Consider the following 17147-nt stretch of genomic DNA (forward strand, 5'->3'; position numbering starts at 1 on the left):
CTCTACTTCACAAAACAGGATTTTGTTTCTGCGAAATGAATTATTGCAGACGAAGAAATGTGATCTTACTGTGGCCGATTACCTTGATCGCATGAATGCGATTGCTGACAACCTTGCCCTAGCAGGGCAACCAGTGTGTGATGATGAACTGGTCCAGATTGTGTTAAACAACCTAGGACCTGCCTTCGAGATGACTGTCAGTGCTGCTCAAGCTCGTGATTCTCCAATCACTTACCCTACTCTTGAGGCACTGTTGTTAACTACTGAGCGTAGAATGGCTGCGTACACTGCTCCATTGGTAGAATCTGCGCAGGTCAATGCTTTTGTTGCTTCTCGTGGTCGAGGTGGTGGCCGCACTCGAGGGACTGGGAGAGGTGCTTCTTCATCCTATCGAGGTAATGTGTTCAACCAACGAGGCAATGGCCCTCGAACCAACAACAACTCTCGCACCATGCCATGCAGCGGAGAGCGGGTTGTCTCTAATGGTGAGAGAATTGTTTGTCAAATCTGTGGCAAACCAGGTCATCCGGCCCTTGATTGTTACAATAGGATGAATGCTGCGTTTGAAGGAAGAATTCCCACTCAACGCCTTGCAGCCATGACGTCTGCTCCTGTCACTCTCAACAAACAACAGAATGGTACCTGGCTGTTGGACACTGGCGCAAATGCTCATATAACTCCTGAGATTCAGAACCTTGTTAACCCTAAAGAGTATAATGGTAATGAAGCTATTGGGGGTGTAGGTACTGGCTCTGGCATTTCTATCTCTCATTCTGGTTCAAATAAATTACATACTCCAACTTGCTCGTTTGACATGCATAATATCCTTCATTGTCCCTCTGCCTCCCAAAATATACTTTCTGCGCATAAGTTCATTTTGGATAACAATTGCTATCTTCTAATCTTTCCCTATTATTTCCTTGTTAAGGACCTCAAGACTCGGAAGACGCTTTTCCGAGGGAGATGTGAGAATGGATTATATCCATTTCCATGTGGCACTGGACAACTTAAACATCCAATTTCAGCATTTGTAGGCCTTCGGTGTTCGGTGAATACATGGCATGCAAGACTTGGTCACCCTGCCACTTCTATAATTAAGTTTTTAATTTCCAATAAATTGGTACCAATTCACGGAACTTCAAATGTAAGTTTTTGTCAGTCGTGTCCCTTAGGCAAGAGTACAAAGTTACCTTTCAAATTGTCTGAGTCAATGTCTCAATTTCCTTTGCAACTTCTACACTCTGATGTGTGGTGTTCTCCCATTAATTCTAATGAAGGTTTTCGTTATTACGTTTTGTTTGTGGATGACTACTCTCGTTATTCTTGGATCTTTCCTATGAAAAACAAGAGTGAAGTGTTCGAAATCTTTGTTACATTTAAGGCCAAAGTTGAAAAAATGTTTGATTTGTCCATTAAAACCCTTCAATGTGATGAAGGTGGCGAGTATAAAAGCCATGCCTTTCAAAAATTTCTCAATGATAATGGCATTTCACAACGATTTTCTTGTCCTAAACACCCTGAACAGAATGGAATTGCCGAGAGAAAACATCGACACATTATTGAAACAAGTATAGTCATGCTTTCACAATCTCATATGCCCAAAAAATTTTGGTTTGATGCCTCTTCCACGGCAGTTTACTTGATAAATCGTTTGCCAACTAAACTTTTGTCTTACGCATCCCCTTATGAGAAACTTTTTCAAAAAAAACCAAAGTATGATGTTTTAAAGGTGTTTGGTTGTCGATGCTTTCCTTGGTTAGTGCCTTATACACAAAATAAACTTCAACAAAAATCCAAAGCTTGTGTTTTCTTGGGTTATTCACTGAATCATCAGGGCTACAAGTGCTTGGATCTGTCTACAAGACGCATTTATGTGTCTCGCCATGTCCTATTCGATGAGGACTGCTTCCCTTTTCAGGGACTCACATCTTCTTCAGAAAGCGTCCCATCTTTAGGTACCCTTCTGACCCCAGATCTCTTATTAACATTTGACACCCCTAGCAGATCTAGTTTGCATCAACCACTTAACCCTAATCCTGCTGTCTCATCTCTTTCCCAAGACGTTAACCCTAATCCAACCACTCTTGCCACATGACTCTCTCCAACTGACACCCATCCTAACCTTATTTCATCTCAACCTTGCCCTACAATACCTGTGCCATCCCCTACTATCCAGTCTGTTGCACCATCAAATGAGCAAGTTGCTGAACATTTTGAACCTGTGCTCCCTGCTACTCCTGATGTTCCACACTATCAAGTTACTACTCGTTCCAAGTCAGGGATTCATAAACCCAATCCCAAATATGCCATGCATTTAACTGTTGACACGTTACCTGTTGAACCAACGTGTTTCAGTCAAGCTGTTAAGTATCCGGAGTGGAGAAATGCGATGAGTCAAGAATTTAATGCATTGCAGCGATGTGGAACTTGGAGTTTGGTTCCCCATCATTCCAACATGAATTTGCTTCCTAACAAGTGGGTGTTTAAGTTGAAGAGACGTGCAGATGGTACGATTGAACGACATAAAGCAAGGCTTGTCGCCAATGGGTTTCATCAACAGGCTGGAGTGGATTACAGTGAGACCTTTAGTCCTGTTGTCAAGCACAGTACGATCAGGCTTGTTTTAAGTCTTGCTGTGTCTAACAAATGGCATGTCAGGCAGCTTGACGTGCAAAATGCGTTTCTGCATGGGTTTCTGAAGGAAGAAGTTTACATGCGCCAGCCGCGGGGGTTTGTTGATCAGCAATTCCCAAATCATGTGTGTAAACTTCAACGTAGTCTTTATGGTTTGAAGCAAGCGCCCAGGGCTTGGTTTCAGAGGTTCTCCGATTTTTTGCTCGAACTAGGGTTCCAGGAATCCACATGCGACTACAGTTTATTTGTGTTCAGACACAACGGTGTGTATTTGCTTCTCCTAATCTATGTGGATGACATACTCATCACAGGCAATAGTTCTCACCAAATATCCCGATTGATTCAGCGCTTGGGTACGTTGTTCTCCATGAAAGACTTAGGAACCCTTCATTATTTTTTAGGGGTTGAAGTCAACTATTATGGGACTGCTATGCATCTCTGTCAATCTAAATATGCATTGGACTTGCTATCTCGCACCAAATTCACTGAAGCCAAGCCTATATCTACTCCCGTCTCATCCGGTCAAAAGCTCAGTGCGCATGGGGGCGAACTGTATGACAAACCAGATGTGTATCGTAGTGTGGTTGGAGCACTACAATACCTGACAATTACACGCCCAGATTTGTCCTATGCTGTCAACCAAGTATGCCAGTTTATGCATGCTCCCCAAACAACTCACTGGATGGCCGTCAAACGGATTTTACGATATTTGAAGGCCACGCATACTCATGGTCTACTCTATAAACCTGGACCTACTCAACTCAGTGCTTTCTCTGATGCGGATTATGCAGGGAATCCGGATACTCGTCATTCAACTGGAGGCTTTTGTATATATCTTGGTTCCAACCTTATATCCTGGAGTTCAAAGAAGCAGAAGACTGTTTCTCGGTCTAGTGCTGAAGCCGAGTACAGGCAGTTGGCATACACTGCGGCTGAGCTCTCTTGGTTAAGATCATTATTCAAAGATCTGCATTTGTATTTGGTTCGTCCTCAAATCTGGTGTGACAATATATCTTCCATCGCTCTCGCGTCTAATCCAGTTTTTCATGCACGAACTAAACACTTGGAAGTTGACTATCACTATGTACGGGAGCAGGTGGTTCGTGGGCAATTATTGGTTAATTATCTTTGTTCGCAAGATCAACTTGCTGACTTGTTTACCAAAGGTCTGTCTTCGTCTCGGTTTAAGTTCCTTGTCTCCAAGCTTCCTGTTGTTCCACAACCTGTCAGCTTGCGGGGGGCTGTTAAATGAGATCAGTGCATCAGTATGCACATGCAGTGCAGATTCCTTGTCGGCAAGCATGGATGACATGCAGTGCAGATTCCTTGTCGACAAGCATGGGTTGAGATCAGTATGCACATGTAGTGCAGAATCCTAGTCCGCAAGCATGGGTGTATATAAAACTAGAGTCATCATTGTCATAAAGGAATGACAGCAAGGATGACATGTGATTGCTGTCTCAAGGACAGCAGGAGGACATTTTATTATTGCTTGGTATTGCATCCGAGTGCTGCTGCATGTGTAGCGTGCAATTACTTGTAGTTTTAAATTGTAAAGTTTGTATGTTGTAGTGTATATAAAAAGCCTTCCCATAAGGCCTGCGGAAGGATGATTAATTATTGAAATCAGAAACTTTACAGAAAGTTCCCCCAGCACCCTGTTTCCTGGTACATCTCAGCACTGATCGGATTGCAGATGCTCTCCAGCTCCTTCTTCTTGTACTAAACTCGTCAGCCTCAGCAAGCTGGTTTCCGTCAAGCCATTGCATGGCCTGGTCAATCTCATCATTGATCTACTCAATCTTTTTCCTCATGTTGGAGGCATAATCCTCCAAAACCTTCCTTATGTCGTGGGCATAATTCTCCAAAGCATTCTTGGCCTCCACCTTCTTCTTGTGCTTCTCATCTACTGACTTGTACTTCTCAGCCTCTTGGACCATCTTCTCTATTTCTTCCTTCGACAATCTTCCCTTGTCCTTGGTCATGGTAATCTTGTTCTTCTTCCATGTAGTCTTGTCTTCAGCAGAGACATTCAAGATACCGTTGGCATCAATATCAAAGCAGACTGTGATTTGCGGAACACCCCCCTTGGAGCAGGAGTGACATCCAGAAGCAATAAATCCTCCACCTTCTTGTTACCCTCACCGCTCAAGATGGCAGCCTGCACAGCGACGCCATAAGCAACAGCCTCGTCTGGGTTGATGCTCTTGCATAGCTCCTTGCCATAGAAGAAGTCCTGCAACAACTGCTGCACCTTTGGAATCCTAGTAGAACCGCCCACTAGCACAACATCATGGACCGAGCTCTTGTCCATCTTTGCATCTCTCAAACACTTCTCAACGTGCTCCATACACTTTCTGAAAAGATCCATGTTAAGCTCTTCAAACCTAGGACGGGTAATGGTTGAGTAGAAATCGACACCCTAGTACAAATAATCAATCTCAATTGTGGTCTGAGTAGTGGAGGAGAGAGTCCTCTTTGCCCTCCCACAAGCAGTTCTCAACCTCCTACGAGCACTTGGGCTGCTGCTGATAACCTTCTTGTGCTTCCTCTTGACCTATTGAACAAAGTGATTCATCATTCTGTTGTCGAAATCTTCTTCTCCCAAGTGGGTGTCTCCGGCAGTAGCCATCACTTCAAAGATGCCCACTTCAATTGTGAGCAGTGAGATATCAAAAGTGCCTCCGCCAAGATCGAAAATCAAGACATTCTTCTCCCCAACGCTGGTTACCTTCTTGTCAAGACCATATGCAATAGCGGCAGCGGTGGGCTCATTCATAATACGCAGAACATTTGGGCCGACAATGATCCCAGCATCCTTCGTGGCCTAACGCTGAGAATCGTTGAAGTAAGCCGGGACAGTAACAATGGCATTCTTTATAAATGAGCCAAGATAGGCGTCAGCAATCTCACGCATTGTGAAGAGAACCATCGAGGAAATTTCTTCAGCAATGAACTGCTTCTCTTCGCCCTTATAAGTGACAACAATCATGGGCTTGTCACCGGGGCCGGAAATGACCTTGAAGGGTCAGTGCTTCATGTCACTCTGAACAGAAGGGTCAGAGAATCTCCTACCAATCAACCGCTTGGCATCTGAAAAATTAACCAAGCTCGTTTAAAAATACTAATTTATTAATAATTCATAACACAGAACATGCTACAAACACTAAAAACTCGGATAGTTTTTTTAAAATTTCATCCAACAATTAACAAGAAACTTAAAACCCAAAATTATAATTTTGAACAGATTAACTATAACTCATAGCCTTGACCACCAATTACAATATTTGATAGTCCATTAATATTAACTAAACAAATACTGCAAAAAAAAAAAAAAAAAAAAAAAAACTGATCAATTCGTTATAAAAATATTCAAGGCACGACAAAACCCCGCGCAAAATTAACCTGCATAGTAATTTATCATACCAAGCCTCAAAAAGATAATTACTTTCAAGGAAATTGAACTCTTTTTCTCAGAAATTCAGGCAGTAGAAATCGAAAAACAGCAAAATTTAAACAACCAGCAAATATTGACAGTCAAATACATAAAATCAGCCATGCAAGCAAAGATCACACGGTACAAGGCAAAAAAAAAAAAAAAACAAGATCACATAAAAAAATTTGGCAAGAAAAAGAAAGTATCTCGATTCTTACCCAGGACGATGTTGACGGGGTTCACGGCCTCTATGTGGCTCCGCCACTGAAATTATACAAACACAAAAATCATAACCCAATTTAGACAATAAATTTACGGAGGCATATAAATAGAGAAATAATTTGCCCTTTTAAAATTTTCTATTCGTGTAATCATATAATATGTAGCAAACGTTGTTGAGAAGAAATTGACAATTTTGTAAGATGAAGACTCTGTGCACGTTTATTTTTTCTAATTCTTGGATTGAAATGAAATTTGTGGAATGATGCAGTTCAGTTTGACAAAAACTACTTTTTGCTCAACGTGGGTGCAGTTTTTCCACGATTTATTTTTTATTTTTTATTGAGTGTTCATGATTTCCCTTTTTTAATTTTATTTTAATGTTTACAATCATCCTGCGTTTTTATTGTATTTTCTTATTATTATACATTTTTATGGGATATTAATATCTCTCCTAAAATGGAGGAGTGGGGTTAATCTCTCCTTAATCAGCACGTCTTAGATGAAGGAGCAGTAGGGTCAATCTCTCCTTAACCAGCACGTCTTCCCCCCCTCTCCCCCTCCCCCTCCCCCTCCCCCTCCTTTTTTTTTCCCCCTTTTTTTTTCCTTCCAATAAAACGAATTTTAAAACTTTTTCTTTACACAATTGGCCTTACGTTTTTTTCATATACTAGTATATGCCCACAAACAAATTGTGTGAAATTTTTTACTTTTGTTTTTAAAATTGAAGGAGAGAGGAAAAGGATGAAAGAAAACGTGGGAATGGGGAGAGAAGGACATATGTTTATTTTATATATATATATTTTTAAATTAGAGATGATAAAATCACATGTATGTGAGGTTTAAACAAAAAACAGCAAAATTTTGTTTTGTGAACTTACGTTACTGTCCTTAACTTTTTTGTTGTGATAGAAAACAAATGTCTTTTCACATTATTTTGGTTGACAAAGAAGGTTTCAATAATGTGGTATATATTTCGTGTCATTATGATAAGTCAGTATACAAGTGTTTTTAGAAAACAAATGTTTTTTCACATTCTTTTGGTTGACAAAGAAGGTTTCAATAATGTGGTATAGATTTTGTATCATTATGATAAGTCAGTATACAAGTGTTTTTAGTTCGAGTGTAATGGTTGCGTTAAAGCTTAAAATTTAAGTTTTAAATCCCCCAAAAGCATTTCCGATCATTAGTTCCGAGATCTGTACTGATCGATGGCCCTTCTCCCTTTACTGTCATTGCAACCGTTGAGATTCAATCAATCAAACAAGCAAAGAACCGCATAGAAAAGTAAAGAGCTTTTGAGATTTTTGGGTGATAGGTAAAGAAACTTAGCTAGGAAGAAATCTCAGTTTGTAAAAGTTTCCCTCCTTTTCTGCAGGGTAATGCCAAGAGATTAAATTTGGAGACAAAATATGTAAACTAAATGATGTGTCACCAATAAAAATGAACACATTTATCAACACTTAAGTAATAAACCAATCATCAACTTCCATGTCCTTTAGTTTCGAAAATTTAATATACAAATTTGGTCTCCCTAACATTACTCTTTTCTGCATGTGAAGGTGAAATACCTTTTTTCACATCACGGCACGCTACGCACGGCATGTAGAGTTAATTTTTTTTTTTTTTACATTTGTTCATGCATAAAGACATTCTTATGAAGAGACATTCTTTCATTTTAATTTGTTTAGTTGAAAATTTGTATGAACTTTTGCACCGTTAGATTTAAATGAAGATACTGCAAGCCTCTCATCTTGAAAAGAGAAAGACACATAAAGCCTATTAAACCATTATTTACCTAATAAATTAGTATATAATAAGAAGTTAATAGAAAACCTATTGTAAATACAAACAAAATGACTTGCACCAAAGTCTATTAAACCAAAAAGAAATGAGGAGAATGTAGACAGGATATTAATATTAGTAAATGCAAAGAACTAAATGAAATGTACACCCACTACTAGTCCAAATCTGTAATCCATATTTTAGATGCTAAAATGAAACTCAAAATGAACGATGCTAAGTATACATGTATGCTATATTGGCTTGCGAAACTCAAGCAGTTTGCAAAAGCTGAGTCCTATCCAGTATCGAGTTTCATTTTAGCATCGGTCATTTTGAGTTTCATTTTAGCATACATGTGTACTTAGGATCTAATCTAACCAAACCTATTGTTTGACAAAAAAAAAAAAAAAAAAACAAACATTCAATTACCCAGAAACCATAAATAGAAATTTTATTAAATTAAATTAAAATAAACTCATTGGCAAAAGGAACATAAAAATGAAAATTTCTACTAAATTAATTAAAATAAACTAATGCGCAAGAGGAGCATAAACAACCTTTTGAATTAATCAAAAGAGATACAAACTAAAAATACCGGTCTTGCCAGGAATCATGCAATTCAACACCAAAATTAACCGTCCCATCAGGTAAAGTTTTTGACTTCGCAACAAATCTCTACAGTGGTGGAGCCAGAAAACCAAAGCAGGAGGTGTCACATCTTGGCCTGGGCCCCCACCACATCCTGGGCTCGACTCCACCGTAGCACGATACGCTTTGAGCCCCGACCACGCTCTCACGGTTTTGTTTCTGGGAACTCACAAGAGAATTTCCCAATAGGTCACCCATTGTCACATCTTGGCAGGGGGACCACTTCTCGGGCCCGCTCCACCACCGTAGCACGATATTGCCTGCTTTGGGCCTCGACCACGCCCTCATGGTTTTGTTTCTGGGAACTCACACAAGAACTTCCCAATGGGTCACCCATCCTGGGAGTTCTCTCGTGCGTAACTCGCTTAACTTTGGAGTTCCTATGAAACCCGAAGCCAGTGAGCTCCCAAAAGGCCTCGTGCTAGGTAGGGATGAGAATATACATATAAGGATCATTCCCCTGGGAGATGTGGGATGTCATTATCCATCCCCCTTAGGGGCCCGACGTCCTCGTCGGCACACACGTGACCAGGGTTAGGCTCTGATACCAAATTGTCACATCCCGGCCCGGGCGGGACCACTTCTCGGGCCCGACTCTACCGTAGCACAATATTGTCCGCTTTGGGCCCCGATAACGCCCTCACGGTTTTGTTTTTGGGAACTCACACGAGAACTTCCCAATGGGTCACCCATCCTGGGAATGCTCTCGCGCGCTACTCGCTTAACTTCAGAGTTCCCATGGAACCCGAAGCCAGGAGCTCCTAAAATGCCTCGTGCTAGGTAGGGATGAGAATATACATATAAGGATCATTTCCCTGGGCGATGTGGGATGTCACACCCATCATGGGATTGCTCTCGCGCGCTACTCACTTAACTTCGGAGTTCCGATGGAATCCGAAGCCAGTGAGCTCCCAAAAGGTCTCGTGCTAGGTAGAGATGGGAATATACATATAAGGCGACACACCCCGACCTAGAATGTCCATTAGGACCCTAAATCGAGGCGTGCTGCCTGACACCAGGAAGGTGATGAAGCCATAAAGTGTGATAATGTAAAAATGTGAATACATTAAAATCTTAAGGTGCCTAAGTACACAAGTGTGCGGTGAGCGGGTATGGACCCATTTCACGTGTGATACAAAGCATTGGTATAGTACAGTAAGGTAAGATAATGATTATACCATCAAAAGAAGCCACCTGTACTGGGAAGTGCCACAAATCCTCATCGATACAGAAACTCTGCTGCTAGTACCTGGAGGGGTTCATAAATAGAAAATGTGAGTGAGTGATCGAAACAAGGACTTTCAAAATCATTTTCCATTATCAAAGGTAGTAACCCTTCGCCGTAAGACCTGTATAGTTTCCAACAAATCATATTACGTAAGAGTATGAAATCAAAAGTATACTAATAGTAGACCCGGAAATATACCACTATCCAGCATCTCAGTAGCAATACAAATAATCACGTGCTTAATAAACCATACTAGCATGCAAATCAGAATCACCTATGGTGACCTGTACAACTGTACACATATCACATCAATCAATACTAACATATAAGTCGGAGTCACCTATTGTGACTTGTATGACTTATCTGTATCTCATCAATCAATGTTAGTCAATAGCTCAATAACATGCTAGCCATTAACTCATCAACATGCTAGCCAATAGCTCAACAATATGCTAGCTAATAGCTTAATAATATGCTAGCCAATAACTTATCTACCAAATCTTGCACACGAGTCGGAACCACCTAAAGTGGTCTGTACGACAGGCTGGGTGTAAATAAATACGCTCAAGTGCTACGATCACATGAACTCTGTGCGAAGTATCGCAAGTTACCTATGAGTTGGAACGACCTAAAGTGGTCTGTACGACAGGCTGACACCTACCTTGGATCCAAGGTGAGCGTGTGGTGCGGGAGGTGAACGATCACGTGAAGGCTAGGACCTAGCAACGGGCGGGAGCACTAACATTGGGGTGCATGTTTATGAGCTCTAACATATCTGAATACAATTGTACTCACTACCATCATTACCATCAAAGTGTACATACCTGAATCTTACCGAAGCGTTCGCAGTGTCATTTGGCACTTCAAAGCATTCACAATAATTAGATTCAGGTAATATATGTATGAATATGCCATGATACAATCTAAACCCAAACATTTCGTAGTGCTTCCAAATATATATAATATTACCAGATATATAATCATATACACTAATGGCATGAAGTGCATAACTGTAACGCCCCACTCTTGAACTATTTACTTTCGAGAATAATCATCAGTGATACGTCCAAATAGACACCAATTAAATTAACTATCACTACTTACCTTACCTTACCTCAATTTCTTGATTCTTCACATCTTAATTTATGACCAACATTAGTTATACCAAAACCTAAGGTTAAATCTCACATTTTTCACCAATCTCCCTCACGCTGCTCAATTCCACAAGCAAGGCTATTGTCTCAATTATTTAGTCTCGTTTATTGTATGGCTGCATCTAATGTCTCATTAGACTGCCTACGTACCTTAAACAGAGATCAATTCATTCGTAGTTCACACTAGTCCTCCAAAGCATTAACAGAAATTATATGAAATTCAATTTGTAAACGTTTGTGGAATTATCAGTCATATATATATATATACGATAAAAGGAAAAGACCTATTCACTGGTATATGGAAGGATCGTAGCCTCCTAGCCTCAAGTGATTGCACTCATCCTCAGGATAGATCTCATCTATATGCGAAACAACTATATAAACGTCAAGTTAACGCACATAACCCAAAACTAGGTAATAACTTCTCATACATTGCTCAAATGGGGTGTTTGAATATACCAACGTGATCTACTTAACCTCACGAACATCCTCATATTTTTAAAATAATTTTCCGACCACCCACATGCTGCCACGTGCCGGCCAAGGCACGACCACACGCGCCGCCCACGAACAGGCACGTGCCTGGCACACTGACGGCGGTGGTTAATGCCGTTAGGAATATTCCGTCCAAAAGCAAGCATATTTCGTTAAAACTAACCTGACGCTGTTAACTGCCGTTATGAATATTCTGTTAAGATTAATGGAATATTCCCTTTTCTTCTCCGGCTAGTCGCTGGACTCCGTTGCCGTCGCTGGAAACTAGGAAAAACTTTAAACCTTTATATCTCAGTTGTTTTTCATCCAAATATCATGAAATCAGTACCAAATTGAAGCTCACAACGAGTAGAACATTCCCTTACCTGTTTGAAGCCCAAAAAACGATGGAATATTGCCAGAAAAATCGCGATATTCCGGTCACCTCTGCAACTCACTATTCTCGAGTTTCCTGACATCCAATGTCTTCCAAAATGCTTCTCTGAGCTTCGTGAGAGTGTCTTAAAGTTCACTATAACCTTAGAATGGTCTGAAACCTTCGTATTTACGTATGCATGAACAATACCTTGAACTAGGATCTCGGGTTTTGAAGGGTTTCAAGTTCTAAAAATGGTATGGATGTACTCAGGAGCTTGCAAGGAACATGAAATCCACCTTCAAGGTCTCGATCTGTGTAGAAAATGGCTAAATCAAAGGTTATCTGTACGACTTGTAAGGAATTTACAAAAAAATCCGAGAGGGAGAAGAGAGAGGGAGGGTCCATGGGTTGGTTTATGTGTGTGTGTGTGTCCTGATGGCAGCCAACCCAAAACAAAAGAAAACAAATCACCCAAACACCAACTAACATCCAAGGGCAAAATCGTCATTCCACGCCATCGAAGGTAAATTTCGGGACGGGTTGTCACATAAGGCTTACAGGATCCACTTCCCTGGGCGATGTGGGATGTCACAGGAGGGGCCTTTTAGTCATAGAAAGAAATTAGCCTTTGAAATATAATTAATGAAGATAAACTAAAGGTTTTGTTTTTTGTATTGGCATGGAAAATTCTAATCAAACAAGAATGTTAGAGCTTTACATTTTGTATGGAAAACTTAGTATTGAAACAATTTCATATGAACAAAACTTGTTTCGAGTTTTGATAAAAATTAAAAAATAGAATCGAACAAAAATCTAAGATCATGACTTAAAATTAGATTTTTCTCTGGACTGTTTAGGCCTTTGATTTATATCAACTAGCCAAAAAAAAAAAAAGTATGATTTTTATATGGTAAAACATAAGGCAAATTCTAACAAAAAAAAAAAAAGGTTAGTTTTATTATGGGGAAAAATAAGGCAAAATTATAAGGATTTTTGCTTCCAGTTTAAAAAAATCTAAAAAGTGTCGGAACACAAACAAGTCTCGAACCGAGACCATTTGGATTTGCAAAACACAAATCCAATGAGCTGCATGCTCATTTTTGTAGGGGTGTGATATCCACACACCTCTTTTTACTTCTCCCACACCTTTTTAGTTTTCAGCCGTCGGATCAGATGAATTGAAGAAGATCAACGAACATAAATTAACAAGGGGTGTGTTGATAGCATATCCCTTTTTGTAAACGCTTGCAGACAATATATATAAGACCTAAAATTTCAAGATATGCACAGGCCATCACTGGCCTCTATGTGGCTCCGCCACTGAAACTATACAAACACAAAAATCATAACCCAATTTAGACAATAAATTTACGGAGGCATATAAACAGAGAAATAATTCTCTATTTTAAAAAATTATATTCATGTAATCAAATAATATGTAGCAAATCTCGTTGAGAAGAAATTGAGAATTTTGTAAGATGAAGACTCTGTGCACGTTTATTTTTTCTAATTCCTGGATTGAAATGAGATTTTTGGAAGGATATATCGGCAGTTCAGTTTGTTAGAAATTACTTTTTGCTCAACGTGGGTGCGGTTTTTCGATTTTCCATGTTCGAATTTTTTTTTATTGAGGGTTCATCACATCCCGTTTTTAATTTTATTTTCATGTTTACAATCATCTTGCGTTTTTTATTGTATTTTCTTATTATTATAAATTTTTATGGGATATTAATATCTCTCCTAAAATGGAGGAGGAGAGGGGTTAATCTCTCCTACATCTTAGATGAAGGAGTAGTGGGGTTAATCTCTCCTTAATCAGCACGTCTTTCCCTTTTTTATTTTTTTTCCTTTTTTTCTTCTAATAAAACGAATTTTAAATTTTTTTCTTTACACAATTGCCCTTACGTTTTTTTTTCATATACTAGTATATGCCCACAAACAAATTGTGTGAAATTTTTTACTTTTGTTTTTAAAATTAAAGGAGAAAGGAAGAGAGTGAAAGAAAACGTGGGAATGGGGAGAGTGGGACAGAGATTTATTTATTTTTATATATTTTTAAAAAATTAGAGATGATAAAATCACATATAGGTGAGGTTTAAACAAAAAATAGCAAAATTTTGTTTTGTGAAATTACGTTACTGTCCTTAACTATTTTGTTGTGATAGAAAACAAATGTCTTTTCACATTCTTTTGGTTGACAAAGAAGGTTTCAATAATGTGGTATAGATTTTGTATCATTATGATAAGTCAGTATACAAGCGTTTTTAGTCCGAGTGTAATGGTTGGGTTAAAGCTTAAAATTTAAGTTTTAAATCCCCCAAAAGCATTTCTGAACATTAGGTTTTATTAAGTCTTAGTGAGAAAAAAAAAAAAAAAACCAGTGGCCCTGATTCCGCCACAATTTTAATTCTTGGGTTTAGTCTTTGGGCCCACTGCACGTACTTGCACTGAAGAAACTAACCCGTGCAAGCAACAAACGCACCTCACTCACCCCGCATAACAAAGCGGCAACCGTTGGGTCCTAGGGCCGACAGTTTTGTCGGCCATTAGTTTTGTGCCCAACGACTCTTTCCTTGATCCAACGATTACCATGATTGTGCCGTTGGTTGATCTAATGATCCAAATTTAAAATAAATAAATAAATTTTATAATTACATTAAATTGAAAGGCTGAGATTGAATGTGAGCAAATCTAAAGGTAAAAATAAGACCTCACGACCCAAAATTAAATCTAACAGCTAAAATAATTATAAAGAAAATTTGAACCAAATTTCACTCAAAAACTCTATAAATACCTATGTATTTGTTCAAACATCCACACAAAATTAGGATAATCTTCATAATGTGTAGAGATGATCTTTCATATAAGTGTATGAATTTGTGTTTAACAATGGGTTGGGTTATGTAATTTTTCATTATTTATTAGAATTAAAAATTTTTAGGTTAAAATGTTCAAAAAGTAAATTACCGAGAAAAAAAAATTAGACTAAATCGTTCTTTAATAATCTAGGGATTAAATTTTAAGCCGTAACCGTTAGAGGAACAAAGCTGTGTATGGGTTATGGCTTAAAATTTTAAGCTTTAACTCACATCATTGCACGTGGTCTTCAATTGATGTGTAATGCTCATAAGCATTTCTTCTGCTAGTGCTTTCATAGAGAAACATTGGATCTTTTATTAAAGGGAGCGTTAACGAAAAGGGTTTGAGCTAATTTTTATTTAATGAAAAACCATCATAAACTATTATTTAATAAAAAAGGTTTAAGTTTTAATCATAAGGACACAAAACTTATCTTTCAGGCCCTACAAAAACTAAAACACACGGGCTCAACAAAAAGCCCAAACCGGATAACAATTAATATTCCAAAATTGCCCCTAACGTTGCCTAACCCAGGCTCATTAGCCAAACTAAAAGTTACAATCCCAAAATCACTTATCCCTCTAATGCCATTACTATCGGCATACCTACCCCTTCAAACCGCACCAAAAAATTGAAACCTCCATTGCTCGAAACCTCAAGTTCTCAAACCAATTTCAACTTCAATTCAAGTTTTCAAACAATAATCTACACATCAAATCCGGAATTCCTCAACCCAAAAACTGCATTTGAAGACGAAAAACTGAAAAAAGTTGAGATATATATTTGCATAGTCCAAATTGGAGAGACAAAGGTACGAACCTAGAAATAAGTTTTTAAAAATGCACTGCTGACAATTATCATTAATCCTGGTAGAAAAGACGTGGAGTTGTTCTTGATGGAGAAATAACATTTGTCTGTTTTAAGAACAGAAACTATGGTATGGCAACCAGTGGTGGAGTTATGTAGGAGAGAGGGGGCTGCCCCTTTTCTTGCCAAAAAACAAGCCCAGGACTGAGTCCTAAGCCCCTCTGGTTCGGTTGGAAACAGGAAAACACGGTGGCTGACTATTCATGCTGCAGGGCTGCGCCTGTACCTCCGGTCGCCGAAATTTTTTCCCAAAACTCAAATTTCGCCCCTCTGCTCTGGTGCTCTGCGCTACGTTTTGGTTCTTTGGCAGAGGAAATGGAGCATTTGATCGTGCAAAGAAATGGAGCACTTGGTTGAGTGAAGAGGGTTTCACTCAGTTTGTGGTTTTGGATTGGAGAAGAAAACAAAGTTCTTGCTTTGAAGCAAAATTGCTCTGGACGAGTGGCTTGAGTTTTTTCTAAGACGTGTGGAAGGAAATGAGAGTACCAATAAATTAGGCCCATTAAACCTAACAAACAAGATAAAAGACGTGCAGAAATATCAACTGCTGTCTAGTTCGTTTTCCAATACAAACTTTTGGATCTTGTGGACTTTTTCTTCTTAGGATTAATCATACACCATTAACCATATAAATGTAAATCTTGGATGCAAAACATCTGTAAGCAAAACCAAAGATTATCAAGTCGATAGTTCGGTGTTTCTTGGCCAAATGTGAAAGTATACATATTTGTGCATTGTCAACATCTATTAAGAGGAGGGGGTGACCAATCTCTGAAGAAACGGTGGGGATAACTCATTCTTTTTTTAGACCAACCATAGGTAATACATTCATGCATATGCTTCAAAAAGTTGAAGTTATACCCGTTGGTTCACGTGTCATATTAGTGGTTCACTAAAGTCCACTTTAAATCAATTGAACACTAATTATTTTTAAAAATTGAACACTAACTATTTTGGAACTCAATGCGGATACTATTAATATTTCTTAAACTGAACACTGACTATTTCTAGAACTAAACAATGACTTTTTTATACTGAACACTTGTACTATCACTATTTCTCGAATTGAACAGGGATACTATCAATATCTCAAACTGAAACTGGTACTACCACTATTTTTAAATTGAACACTAACTTTTACTTAAACTGACTATTTCTAAAACTAAACATGAACTATTTTTAAAACTCAACACGAGTACAATATTTTTAAAACTGACTATTTATGAAATTGAATACGGATACACTATTTATGAAACTGACCATGGGTAAACTATTTATGAAACTGAACACGGGTATACTATTTATGAAACTGAACACGAATACACTATTTCTGAAACTGAACACGGGAACACTATTTCTGAAACTGAACACAGGTACACTATTTATGAAACTGACTTTATGAAACTGAACACGGGTATACTATTTATGAAACTGAAAACGGGTACACTATTTATGAAACTGACT

The 17147-nt window shown here is 38.7% G+C and overlaps 1 pseudogene; it reads right to left on the reverse strand.

The window, feature by feature from the left end:
• Positions 1–4239: 4239 nt before the first annotated feature.
• On the reverse strand, positions 4240–5722 carry LOC137735381 (heat shock cognate 70 kDa protein pseudogene; annotated as a pseudogene).
• Between the last annotated feature and the right edge of the window lie 11425 nt (positions 5723–17147).

Source organism: Pyrus communis, chromosome 7 (assembly GCF_041283825.1).
Source record: "Pyrus communis isolate YQ-2024b chromosome 7, ASM4128382v1, whole genome shotgun sequence".
Taxonomy (NCBI): domain Eukaryota; kingdom Viridiplantae; phylum Streptophyta; class Magnoliopsida; order Rosales; family Rosaceae; genus Pyrus; species Pyrus communis.